Here is a 14,932-nt window from a genome sequence, read left to right on the forward strand (position 1 = left end):
GTATTAAAGTGCTTATAACTAACTAGAAATTATAATAATGGAAATAACAATAAACTAATTGAACTGGAAATATGTCCTTTCTCTAAGACTGTTGCATGACTGATAATCTGTAAATTCGTTGATGCTGATATGAGAAGGCAAGATTCATTCCAAATAAAGTACAGGGTTCTTTTGTTCAATAAGGCGGTATTCCATAAACAGCTCCACTGCGTGTGTAGCTATGTACATGCCATTTATCCCACATTTTCCCTGAGATGTGTTTAAATCTCTTCGGGTTGAGATGACTCAGAAGCCTATTTTGGCAGTTGTCTTCAGATAATTTTATCACAGAAATTCTACCTTCCATGATAGGGGTGCTTCTGAGATGATGTTGGCTAGAAGATATGGCTAGAAGAACTTAATACTACTTGAGTAATTGGACCCAGAATAACTGTAATCTTAAGGAAGACCCTAGTTTCTGAGCAATTAAGAATAAACCAATGTACATCTACTCATTATTTGACTATTTGTGTGGTGAAAATTCCATTTAGCTGTACTTGATAACTGAACCAAGAGTCAGAAAACTTGAGTTCTGCTCCTGGGTTTCTGAGTAAGCTGTGTGTAGTCTGTTATAATTATCCATCTCCAGAAGGTCCTAGCATCTTTATTTTGGAAATAGAAACATTTCTATTTAGCTGTTCTGAAAATTGAGGTTTTACTTAGTAATGGATCTAACAAGATACATGACTGTTTTTCTTCTTATTCCATGGTTTTGGACTCTTCCTCTGCTCATATTTCTTCTTAAAAGGGAGAATTGCAGAAAGAAGTATAAAGTTAGAACAGTTTGTGTTATTCTATGACAATATTGGAAGAAGTAAAAGAAAATACTATTAATAGAAACAAGGACTTGAAAATTCTGTATGTTTAATTAACTAAACTCTGAGAGTTGTTCATACCTCGAATTCTTTGTAATTCTAGACAAACACCAAGTATTCTTTTTCCAACATATTCCTTGAAAAGGTCCCTAAGAAGGTCCACTGTACTTCAGGTACTGGATTCATATTTTTTTACTAATTTCTGCTTTCGTTTTCTCTATTCCTAGTCTTGTATGAACCTACTTTTCTTCCTGTATCCCTTCTACTGCAATCTACGTGGTTCTGAAAGATGAACCAGAATAACCAGCAACTAGTCTTCCCTAAAAAGGGCAAGTTTTTTATTCATTCCTGTGGTATTTTCTTACCATAGGAAACTTGAATTGAGGGTCCAAGGTGCTAGAATCCCTCAGGGACATTGGTAGAATACTAGACACACTAGTGAACTTGCAACAGTCCAATAAATGAAGCAAGATCGCTTTCTTATTTTCTTTGGAACTTAAAAGCCTCCAGCACAATTTATCTCCACTAAGCTTCTGTTTCTCTACATATGTTGCAAGTTAGTACTTCTAAGATGTTACATGGCATAGAAATGAATTTATTGGATAGTTGATACTATCCTTTTAGCATTAGGATCATCCCTTGGGTCTGTGAGCTCCGTTAACATGGTTTCTTTACAAGATTTATAGAACCAGACATGAGTTTCCTTTTATGGAACAAGCCTGAAATAAAACCAGAAATCAGTTGGTTACCTCATTATATTAGTGTCAGTATTGTACCTATGGGCATCTCTTCCATGCCAGTCATTATTGTAGTTTACATGGTCTGCAGCTGAATAAGACTCTTAATGATTTTTTTTTTATGCCCATGAGCCAGAAAGGCACCTTACAGTACTTAGTTAGCATGAAGGGAACTTCCTCATTAGTACCGATTTTATTTCTTCATGGCCTATGGCAAATGAGTGTAGGTTTTCAGCAATAGGGTCTTGTTATCAAGTTTTAATAAGCCACCAAGAACAATGGAAGTATCCTGTATTGTTTTCTTTGGCCATCTATTACTTGTGGGATAAACATAAACTTATATGTACAGTGACTTTAATGAAATGTGGCTTTTTCAAACATCTTTAGTGTTAATTATCTTCTCAAACCCCTCCTCTTCCCTACCTTTCTAAAGCACTTTCTTCTTAAACCTCCTTCCTTGTTATTCCCCCTTTCTGCTTCATATCACCTGTTCTACTATCCCCCCTCCCTTAAGATTTCTCTTCTCTTTCCATAACAATGGACCTTTCTAGTTTTCTGGATTCTATAGGTACTTCAAAGTAAACACAAAATTTGACATGAAGATCCACAAATGAATGAGAACATATAACATTTGTCTTTTGGGCATCTACATCATCTCAATAACTCAAGCTCCAGCCATTTACCTTGGCAAGATTAGTTATCTCCATGCCTTTGAAGCCAAGTCTGTTGCATAGGTGCATGAACCTTTACATAACATAACTCCATATATATGCATGTCTGTTGATATATATCATTTTATGCATCTTTGCCCGTTAAAATATTTATTTAGTTCATATATAGAATGATTATGTATGTATATGAATGTGTATTTTTCCCATGTGTCTATCTTTCTGCATCATTAGTTAAGGCACATAGGCAACAGTTCTTTGTTGGCCTCCTATGCAATTTGTAAGCTATTTCTCCGTGGCGAACTTTAGAGCACAATAATTAAGCAAGAAATGTAACCCCAACAGAGATTTGATCTAGTTGTTTAGTTTCTACCACCACTACCCAACATATTCATACTCAGAAATAAGCTCTTGCTCAAAGGAATTTAGAGTTGTTTCACTCTTTAGAGATTCTTTTTCATTTTAATTTTTTTCACAATTTATCTATTATATATCCTGATCGACACCCCCTCACTCAACTCCTTCCAGTTCTACCCTTCTTCCCTCTTACCCCCTATCCCATTCCCCTAGTCCACTGAAAGGGGGAGTTCTCCTCCTCTGCCATCTGCCCATAGCTTATCAAGTCTCATCAGGACTGCCTGGATCCACTTCCTCTGAAGACCACATCACCAAAGGGCAAGTGATCAAAGAGCAGGCAACCCAGTTCATGACAGAGGCAGCACCTGATCCTCACACTTGGCTATTCACACGGAACTGAGCTGCCAATTGGCTACATCTGAGCAAGGCTTCTAGGTTCACTCCATGCATGGTCCTCCGTTGGTGCATCAGTCTCTGCAGGAACCCCTGGGCTCAGACTTTTTAGCTTATATGTGAGTGTATACCATGCCCATTTTTTTGTTTCTGGGTTACCTCACGCAGAATGAGCTTTTCTAGTTCCAACCATTTGCCTGCAAATTTCATAATCTATTTGTTTGTAATACCTGACTAGTATTCCAATCTGTAAATGTGCCACAATTTCTGTATCCATTCCTCCACTGAGGGACATCTAGGTTGTTTCCAGATTCTGGCTATTACAAATAAAGCTTCTATGAACACAGCTGAGCAAATGTTCTTGTTGAATGTTGGGGCATTTTTTGGGGAGAGGGAGTATATACCCAGGAGTGGTATTGCTGGATCTTGAGGTAGTGCTATTCCCATTTTTTTTTAAATCCACCAGATTGATTTCCAAAGTAGTTGTAAGTTGAAATCCCACCAGCAATGGAGGAGGGTTTTCCCTTTCTCCACATCCTCTTCAGCATGTGTTGTCACTTCAGTTTTTGATCTTAGCCATTCTGATAGGTTGAAAGATAGAATCTCAGAGATGTTTTGATTTGCATTTCATTGATGACTAAGGATGATGAGCATTTCTTTTTCTGCCATTCATATTCCTCTGGTGAAAAATCTGTTAGCCCTGTACCCCATTTTTTAAATTGGATTATTTGGTTTGTTGTTCTATAATTTCTTGAGTTCATAATATATACTGGATATCACCCCTCTGTTGGATATAGGGTTGGTGAAGATAGTTTCCCAGTCTGTAGGCTGCCATTTTGTTCTGTTGACAGTGTCCTTTGCTTTACAGAAGCTTTTCAGTTTCACAAGGTCTCATTTATTAATTATAGATCTCCGAGCCTGTTTGTGTTCTGTTCAGGGAAGTGTCTCCTGTGCCAATGAGTTCAATGCTCTCCCCCACTTTTTCTTCCAACAGACTTAGTGTGTCTGGTTTTATGTTGAGGTCTTGGACTTCAATTTTGTACAGGGTGATAGATATGGTTCTATTTGCACTTTTCTACATGTAAACATCCAGTTAGATTAGCACCATTTTTTGAAGATGCTATGTTCTTTCCATTGTATGGTTTTGGAGTCTTTGTGAAAAATCAAGTGTCCATAGGTATGTGGGTTTATTTCTAGGTCTTCTGTTCAATTCCATTGATCTACCAGTCTGTTTCTATGCCAGTACCATGCAGTTTTATTATTATTATTACTGTTGCTCTATAATGCAGCTTGAGATCAAGGATGGAGATACCTCCAGAAGATTTTTTATTGTGCAAGGTTGTTTTAGTTTTTCTGAACTTTTTTTTATTGTATATGAAATTGAGAATTTATTTCATGGTTTATAAATAATTGTGTTGGAGACTTGATGGAAATTGTATTGAATCTGTAGATTGATTTTGGTAAGATGGCTGTTTTTACTATGTTAATCCTACCGAGCCAAGAGCATGGGAGATATTTCTATCTTTTGATGTCTTCTATTTCTTTCTTCAGAGACTTGAAGTTTTTTTCATACAAGTCTTTGACTTTCTTGGTTAGAGTTATACCAAGATCCCTTATTTTGTGTGTGTGTGTGTGTGTGTGTGTGTGTGTGTGTGTGTGTGGCTATTGTGAATAGTGTTGTTTCCCTAATTTCTTTCTCAGCTTAGTTGTCTTTTGAATATAAGAGAGCTGATTGATTTTTTTTTTTAGTTAATTTTGTATCCAGCCACTTTGCTGAAGATGTTTATCAGGTGTAGGAGTTCCCTGTTAGAGTTTCTGGTGTCACTCATGTAGTCTATCATATCGTTTGCAAATAGTGATACTTTGACTCTTCCTTTCCAATTTGTATTCCCTTGGTATCCTTTAATTGTTCTTATTACTTAGCAAGGACTTCAAGAACTATGTTGAAGAGATATGGAGAGAGTGGGCAGCCTTGCCTTGTCCCTGATTTCAGTGGGATTTATTTAAGTTTCTCTCTGTTTTGTTTGATGTTGCTATAGGCTTACTGTATATTTCCTTTACTCTGTTTAGGTATGTGCCTTGTATCCCTGATCTCTCCAAGACTTTAAACATGAATGAATATTGGATTTTGCCAAATGCTATTTCTGCATCTAAGGAGATGATTATGTGCTTTTTTTTTTTCTTTCAGTTTGTTTATATGGTGGATTACATTGATGGATTTCCATATATTGAGCCACCCTGCATGCCTGGGATGAGGCCTACTTGGTCATGGTAGATGATAATTTTATGTGTTCTTAGATTTGGTTTGCAAGTGTTTTATTGAGTATTTTTGCATCAATGTTCATAAGAGAGATAGGTCTGAAGTTCTCTTTTTCGTTGGGTCTTTGTGAGGTTTAGGTACCAAGGTGATTGTGGCTTCATAGAATGAGTATGGTAATGTTCCTTCTGTTTCTATTTTGTGGAATAGTTTGAAGAGAATTGGAGTTAGCTCTTCTTTGAAGGTCTGGTAGAATTCTGCGCTGAAGCCATCTGGTCCTGGGCTTTTTTTTTTTTTTTGGAAGGTAGAGTTTTGATGACTGCTTCTATTTCCTTGGGGGATATAGGACTATTTAATCAATTTACTTGATCTTGATTTAATTTTGGTAAATGGAAACTATCAAGAAAATTGTCCATTTCATTTAGATTTTCAATTTTTTTGGCATATTGGCTTTTGCAGTAAGACCTAATGATTGTTTGGATTTCCTCAGTGCCTGTCATTATATCCCCCTTTTCTTTTCTGATTTTGCTGATTTGGATAGTTTCTCTCTGCCTTTCAGTTAGTTTGGCTAAGGGTTTGTCGATCTTGTTGATTTTTCTCAAAGAAGAGAGCATGAGGAGGAAAAGGAACTGTGCATGTAGAAGAAAAGACTCTCTCCCAAGGGAAAGAGGAAGCCCTAAATGGAGGTAGCCAGTAAAGACTGTGGCTGAGGGGGTGGGGGGTCCCTCCATCTCAAATGATAGTAGGAAGTTGCTGGACCCTGAACAGTCAAGCTGTTCAGGCGTTTTTTTGCTGATAAACTCACCAATGTAGAGACTGGCCAATGAGGAGAACTCACCAATCCAGCTGGTGTTGCATGCAGCAGGTAGCAATCTGGTAGCCAGGAAAAGGAAGTCCCAAAACCAGGGAAAGGGGGGACGAATCCCACCTTCTGAGATAGGCAATGAGTGCAGTACTTATCTGGAGCACAATTGACCTGAGAGGTGGGTTCAGGTGGATTTCCTGCAGCTTATAGAATTATTTTTAAGTTTTACGAAGGAGATAAAACTTAGACCCTTCTTACTGACTTCCATTTAGAGCTTCCATTTCCCTTGGGAGAGATTTTTCCCTTACATGCACAGTTCCTCCCTGCCCCCCCCCCCCCCCACGGTCACCTACGAAAATCCTAGCGCTAGGTGAACTGTGCCTTCTTGGGCAGCTGTGCCCCTGGTCTCTGGCCAAAAGCTAATTAGCTATTGGATCAGGTAGGACCATGCCTTTGGGATGCCCCTGGAAGGTCACTGACTTCTTTTCCTCCCAATGGGAAATGTCCAGACATCTTTTCCTCCAGTGTCCCCACTGGGATGTCTTCTGGAGAATTTTAAAACCCTACACATGGAGCCTGAGTTAAAGGCCTCTAAGCTCATATGTCTCTGTAATAAAACTTGACCTACATATTCCTTAGATAATGGTTCAAATTAGCCGATTAATGGCACATTAAATCCCAATATTTTACGGGATCTTTTTAATTACTGTCAGCGATCTGGTAAATGGAAGGAGGTACCTTATATTCAAGCTTTCTCTCTTCTCCACTCTAAACCTTCTTTCTGTTCTTCCTGTCCTCCCATCCAACTTCTTCTAGCTATAAAGTCTCAACCTCAAGAGATCTCTACCTTTGACCCTGAAGATGAACCTCCACCTCTTCGTTCTCAATCCCCAGCTTCTTCCTAACCTCTTGCGTCTTCCCCCTCTCCTCTTCTACTCCCTCCTCTTCCTCTTCAGCTTCACAGAATCCTCACCCACCTCCTCAGCAACAGGCTGTCCTAGTCGTCCTACTCTAGCATGCACTTTCACCCCACTGACAACTATTAGCCCCCTAATAGTTGTCTACTCTTACTTGACTCTACTCTTACTTTCCAATCATGCCCACCTCTTAATATTTCAAACCTTCCTCGACCTAACTCTGACTACTCCCCATCTCATTCTTGCACTGAAACTTTAGAGGAACTATTGCCGCACCCCTCACACATACAGGAGGGCACATTACATCAGGCTATCTATACCTGGTATACAGATGGAAGCTCCTTTGTACACAAGGGAGCTCGAAAAGCAGGCTATACTGAGGTGGTTGAGGCACAAGCCCTCTATGCCCACATGACTAATCAAGAGGCTGAACTAATAGCTCTTACCCATGCCTTCCAATTGGCCCAGGGACAATCCCTTAACATCTACACAGACTCTAAATATGCCTATCATAGTCTCCTCTCCCATGCTGCCATCTGGAGAGAGCGTGGGTTACTTACAGCAAAGGGAGGATCTGTAACCAATGCAGGCCAAATTATGGCCATGCTAGAAGCCTCCCACCTTCCCACATCCATCGGAATAGTACACTGCCATCCCACCAGACGGATGATTCCATAGTTTCCAAAGGAAATAATTGGGCTGATGAGGCAGCTAAGGCTGCAGCCCTTAAAGGCCTAAATGCGTCTCACTCACCACAGGACATCCTTACACTACAACGCATCTCCTTACACTACATCCTTACACTACAATGTCATCTCCTGACATTCCTCAGATTCTGTCCTATCTACACCAGCTCTTTCATCCAAAGTTAGACAGTCAAGCCTTGTCTAACTTTGTCAAGACTCACCTGCAGCCTACCCCTGATGACTTGTGTTTCCTAAAGACTATTACTGCCTCTTGTAAGATTTGCCAGACCTCAGATCCTAACTCAAAATATCATAGCCCCCCTTTTCCTACCCACCAGGCTAGAGTCTCTCTCCCTGGGACCGACTGGCAACTTGATTTTACCCACATGCCAGCAGTCAAACGTGTCTGCTACCTCCTGGTCTTGGTGGACACCATCTCGGGATGGGTGGAGGCTTTCCCCACTACTGACAAAAGAGCTCAGACGGTTTCTGATCTCCTTCTTCATAAGATTATCCCATGTTTTTGAATTCCTCCCTCCAGTCAGACAATGGTCCTGAGTTCAGTTCTCAGGTTTCTCAGACCTTATCTAAAGCCTTTAATATTCCTTGGTATTTTCATATCCCATACCATTCCCAGTCCTCAGGAAAGATAGAACGAACTAACCTATCCTTAAGAAATACCTAGAACCCCTGCACAGATGTAGCCCATGGCAGTTTAGTGTCCAAGTCGGTTAAATAGTGATGGGAAGAGGGACTGCCTCTCCCATAAACTGATTGGCCTGCTCTTTGATCACCTCCCCCTGAGGGGGGAGCAGCCTTACCAGGCCACAGAAGATGACAATGCAGCCACTTCTGAGGAGAACTGATAGTCTAAGATCAGAAAGAAGGAGAGGAAGACCTCCCCTATCAGTGGACTTGGGGAGGGTCATGCATGCAGAAAGGAGAGGAAGGGTGGGATCGGGAGGGGAGGAGAGAGGGGCTTATGGGGGGGTACAAAATGAGTAAAGTGTAATTAATAATAATAAAAATATTAAAAAAAGAAAATGCAAAAAAATAATTAATTAATTAATTTAAAAAAAAAAGAAATACTATTGTTAAACTATCACAATTGCTTCACCTTGATTGGGTAAAACTCCTCCCCCTGGCCCTTTTCAGGCTATGAGCTCTCCCCATAAAACCTCTATCTATCTTGCCCTTTGAGTTCATGTATGGGCGACTGGTCCTAACTCCTGGTCTTTCAGCCAAATCCTCGCCTCTCCCTGAGCACCTACTTACTTCCTTACTTTGTCATCTCTGTTCTCTTCTATGGGTCTTTACTGACCACTGTTTACCACAGCTATACACTAACCCCTGTCCATCTCCTATTAACATTGGGGGACAGGTCCTTCTCTCCCCTCCAAACCAGTCCCCCATCTCTTTCTCCTAAATGGCAAGGCCCTTTTAAGGAGATTCTTGTGACCCTCACAGCTGCTAAGCTTGAGGGCTTCCCTCACTGGATTCATCTATCTCACTTCAAGCCTTTCACCCCCTCTCCTCAAGATAGCGCCCCCTCCTACATATCAATTCCAACAGGACCCTGTTCCCTCAAGCTCCAGAAGACACCAGGATTGACCACGTTGTCTCCGGTTCCAGAGAAATTAGGCCACAGTACAAGAGCTGGGTTCAACCCTGCTGGATTGGATATGTATTTTTCCTCCTCTTCCTCTTGCCTATTTCTGTCCAAGGTAATACCTACATATGGAGATTCGAGGTTCAATAAACCATCATTGATAATAAACAGTCTCTCCAAACAGGGTTGGGAAATTGCTCTATGGGAGGCTGTCAGGAGCAGATTGAAATAGCCATCACCCCCACATCTATCCTTCCTCTCTTATTCGATAGAATTTTTGTTTGCTTCTTCTTTGATCAAACAAAGGATTATTGCAAAAAATGGCCAGACAGATATGGAGGCTGCCCATATTGGTCCTGCCAAATCCACACACCAGCACAGAAGAAGCTCCTTCACCTGTACAAAAAGACTCTCTACTTATACATCCAAGACCCTTGGGATCCCAGATGGGAAGCAACGTCATTGGAAAACTATATCACCGCTACATATCCCATTTACCGATAAGTACTAACCATATCCAGAGAAAATATGTCTCAATTACCCAATCCTTGGGGATGGGAGAAGTAGAGAAGATAATCAAACACTCCTCTGAGGTCATTGCCTCTCTGACATCCTCTCTCCTAAATAATACAAACCTGTCATTTCATCTCCTACTTCAGAATCTGACCTCAGCCTACAAGCTCCTTAATGTGACCCAACCGGACCATTTTAAAGCTTGCTGGCTCTGTGTACCACCTGGGACTAACTCAGAACTACCGCTGACAGCTTCTCTGCTGACCCTGTCAAGTAACCTTACTTCACCATTCACTAACTGCCCTGACTCTGATGTTGCCACAGCCCCCTATCTCTTTCATATCACCCTCTTTGGTGTGGCAAGCTCTTTCAAGGAATCCAGGACATACTCTGTAAGAATCCTATGTTCCTTAGACTGTAATAAAACTATAATCCTTGATACCTCATCTCAACCCCAGTGCCCTACTGATAATACTAGCTCGATTCTTTGTGGTACTCAGGTCTACCATCATCTGCCTGCTGGTCGGTCAGAAGTTTGCATGCTCATCCTTCTCTTCCCTGAGCTGAGGGTGATAAATGAAAAGGAGCCTCTATCAGTCCCAATCATGGACTCAATAGCTGCCCAGCAGGATAAGAAGGCAATTCAAATCCTGCCCCTTCTGGCTGTTGCAGGAACCACAGCAGCTGTTGGGACCTGGACAGCAGGACTAGCCACTTCACTAACTTTGTAGTATCAGCTTTCTTCCCAGTTCATCCAGGACCTCCAGCAAGTGGCTCAGACAATACTAACTCTCCAAGGACAGACTGACTCGCTGGCAGCAGTAGTACTTCAAAACCAATGTTGATTGGATCTCCTCACAGCTAAAGAAGGTGGCCTTTGCATCTTCCTCCAGGAGGAATGCTGTTTTTATGTCAACCAGTTGAGTAGAGTTAAAGACAAAATCTAACAACTCCAGAGAAGTCTACAAAAGCAAATGGAATAGCTCATGGCCTCTAGCTCTCGGGCCTTTGAGAACCCCATATGGAAATGGATTCTGCCCTTCCTCACACCTCTTCTGCTGTATTTCTGCTTTTGCCTTTTGCACCCTGCTTAATTAACTTCCTCTCTACATTCCTCCAACAACAAATAGAAAAATTCTCTAATCAAACCATTAATCAGTTACTCTTACAAGATTATCAACCTCTGCCCACAGAACCGGATGACAATGATCCTCCAATTGACTCTGATAGTGGGGACCAGCTATACTCTGAGAATGACAATGTCCCTAATCAGCAGGAAGTAGTTTGAAGAGCAAAGGCCGCCCCATACCCTTCCCCACCATCACCCCTTCCTAGATCCTCACTTTTTAAAAAACAAAAAGGGAGGAATTTTAGGCTCAGTTAGCAGCCCTAAGGGACCCAAAGAACTGGTTATCCCACATCTGTGAAGTTACATGCAGACCACCAGACCACTGCTGACCACCTGAAACTACCTGTGCATGCTCTGGGTTGGGTGGCCTTATAAGAGAACTCGAAGCCCCTCCCCTCTCTCTCCTCCTCTCTCTCTTTCTTTCCTGCCCTGTCCAGAGACAGTCTGTGCAACCCCTTCCCCTAATAAACCTCCCATGTGGAACCAGTTGCATGGCGTGATTTGTGAACCCACTGTGTAAGTATTTTGCCCAATCTCGTATAGGTACAAGAAGCACACAGAACACCAAATACACACAGAAAAGATAATCCCCACAGCATATCATATTTAACACTAACTATACAGAAAAAAAGAAATAATGTTGAAACTACAAGACAAAAAAAAAAAAAAAAACCAAGTCACATATAAAGAAAAGTCCATCAGAATAATAACTAACTTCTTAATAGAAATACTGAAATCCAGCAAAATCTGGAGCAATGAACTCCAACTGTCTTAGTTAGTTTTCTATTTTTGTGATTAAACACTATGACCAAAAAGGAGGTTGAAGAGGAAAGGGTTTATCTGGCTTACACTTCCATATCATTGTTCATTATCAGAATCAGGATAGGAACTAGAGGCTATGGAGGCTGCTTACTGACTTGTCCATTATGGCTTGCTTAGCGTGCTCTTCCACAGAAACCAGAACCACCATCCCAGGGATGGCATTACCCACAATGAACTGGGTCCTTCCCTATCAATCACCTATTAAGAAAATACTTTACAGGCTTGCTTGTCTGCAGCTCAGTTTTTTGGAGACACTTTTGTTTATTTGGTTGGCTGTTTTTTGTTGTTGTTGTTGTTTGTTTGTTTGTTTTTGTTTTTGAGACAGGGTCTCTTTGTGTATCCTTAGCTATCCTGCACTGGCTTGGTAGATCAGGCTGGCCTTGAACTCAGAGATCCTCCTGCTTCTGCCTCCCTGAGTGCTGGGATCATAGGTGTGTGTCACCAAACCTGGCAAGGAGGCATTTTTTTAAATTGAAGTTCCATCCTCTCTAATAACTTTAGCTTGTGTCAAGTTAGTATAAAAGTGTTCAGCACACCAAGTCCTAAAAGACCATAACTGCCAAACTAGACAACTGTACAGAGTGAAACAATCTGCTATAGTTGAAGGAGAAAGGAAAACTTTCTATCATACAGAGAACCTGCAACAATTATATCCAGTACACCAAACCTAAAGAAAATACAGGAAGAAATATTTCAAGCTGAATAGAGAGAACTAAGCATAGCAAAGAGACTGTAGAAAGAAATCAAATAAAGCTATAATTACTTGGTTTGACTAATAATGGCTCCCATAGATTCATATACTTGAATACTTGGTCATTAGGGAATGGCACTATTTGAAGTTGATTAGAAAGTGTAGCCTTCTTCGAGTGGGTGAGGCCTTGTTGGAGGAAGTGTGGTACTGGGGGTGGGCTTTGAAGTTTCAAAAGCCCAAGCCAGCCCTGGTGGCTCTATGGATGTGGAACTCTCCTCCTTACTGCTATGTTCTCTGCCATGCTGACAATGGACTAACCCTCCGAACTACAAACCAGCCCCAATCAAATGCTTTCATTTACAAGCAAAAGCATTGCCAAGGTCATGGTGCCTCTTCACAGCAATAGAACGTTAAGACAATTGAACTGGAAGCTCAGATTTGCCCCTGGCCACTTTGGGCTTCTAATGCCCTTAAGCCAACAGGCTAAGAAAGGAATAAACAGTGTTGGGGAGTGATGGTAATTGATCCAGATTACCATGAGGAAATTGGATTGCTTCTCTACAATGGAGATAAGAGTTTTGTTTGAAGTACAGGAAATCCTTTAGGGCATCTCTTGGTGTTAGCAAGTCCTGTGATTAAAGATGATAGGAAATTGTTTTCATTTGGAAATAATATAAAGAGAGATGAATGTGTGTTGGTGAATTTTTTTAATTCATTTTATTTCATTTAATTTTAATTTTTTTTAATTTGTTTTGGATCCTTATATCTACCATCCTTCTCCACCCCAATCCCTTCCAATCGCACCCCCCCCCGGCCCCGCAACACTAGGTAGGAGAGAAAGAAGGGTAGAGAGAAAAGGGGACATAAACCTATTTAGACTACTCCCTGTTGATGAGGGCCATTGTGTTTCTTGGGACTAGTCCAATCCCCATTGTCAGGATATATCCACCTTCTCATCAAACAGCAACAACAGCCTCCGCCGCTTCCTCCTCCTCCTCCTCCTCCTCCTCCTCCTCCTCCTCCTCCTCCTCCACTTTCTCTATTCAGAATGCTCCCATTCCTCTCTGGGCTTTGGCATTTATACCCTCTCCAGAGTCCTCCAAGTTAAACCATCTGCAGCTGTCACAAATTATGCCCCTGTCAGAGCTCAAGACAATTAAAGTCAGCTGTTTTGGACAATCTGAAGCAGCCCCATATTCCACACCTGGGATTAAAATAAAAACATGTTTTCATAACGTAACTAGGTTTTTGAAGAAACCAAAATTCTTTCACTACAATTGTGTGTTAAGTTGGCAAGTAGTAGGCTTGTGATTGCTATTCTTTGTTGTCAACTTGACTACATCTGAAATTAACTAAAACTAAAAAAATGGAGGGTACATGATTACAAGAGAAACCAAAGTAATTTAGAATATTTTAAAGAAGTACTTTAAAAACCTGTACTACATTAAGATGGATTATCTAAAAGAAGTAGATTAAGTTTTGAATACATCCAAACATCCAAAGTTAAAATAAAAAGGAAAAGAAAAAAACTAACCTAAACAGACCTATGACAAGCATGGAAACTGAAACAGTCATAAACAACTTCCAACTAAAACTGTCAGGCCCTGATGGACACACCAATTTTTTTTTTTTTAAATATGAGATCAATAAATATTTTCTCCCAATATCTAGGTTATCTTTTTATCAACTTCATATGAGCTTTTACAGAGTAAAAGGTAGAAATTTTAGAAAGGTTCAATTTATTGAATTTGTTGTTAAATAACTTTTTAAGTTAACATACAAAATAATGAATTTCATCACAGCATTTTCATGTATATCTCATATTCCTTATTTCAGGATCCCAATCATTTAGCAGGGAACCCCATTTATTAAATCTTCAACCTTTTCTCAGTGAGGTTACATATATTGTCTATGTCCTCAATTCCCCCTTTAATACCACTGTCTCCTATCTAATCTCTCTTGTGTACTATTTTCCTTCAAAAGGGTAAGTATCATTTTTTCTTTTCACTGGCCTGCATGATGGTCACTCATATCACATCCTTGATACTTTGTTGTATCCATTATCAACCATTTATATTTTGCTCTGTTTAGGCGCTTCATTACCGTAAACTCATTTCCTTGAAAATACTTTCTTGAAAAAAGAAGACACCTATAGCCTCTAAACTATAAACCACATTTATATTTCCACAGCTGGCATACCATGCATTTCCCACCCTTTTTGTCATGGATTGTTCCAGGCTTATCCTATACTTACATGAAAACATCTAGGATTGAACAATGTAGGATCTATTACCTACTTTAACAAATTTATTCCAGTCCATAAGCCTGAATGTTTTGTTTTTTGTCTAGGATAAGATAGGATTTCTCATCATGTCTCTCTGCATATCAGAGAGAAGCAAATGGTACTTCTTGTAGGCCAAGTTCCATATTTCTCTCTCTCTCTCTCTTTCTTCTTCTTCTTCTTCTTCTTCTTCTTCTTCTTCTTCTTCTTCTT

The sequence above is a fragment of the Psammomys obesus genome, unplaced genomic scaffold (assembly GCF_907164565.1).
Source record: "Psammomys obesus unplaced genomic scaffold, mPsaObe1.curated_primary_1811, whole genome shotgun sequence".
NCBI classification, from domain to species: domain Eukaryota; kingdom Metazoa; phylum Chordata; class Mammalia; order Rodentia; family Muridae; genus Psammomys; species Psammomys obesus.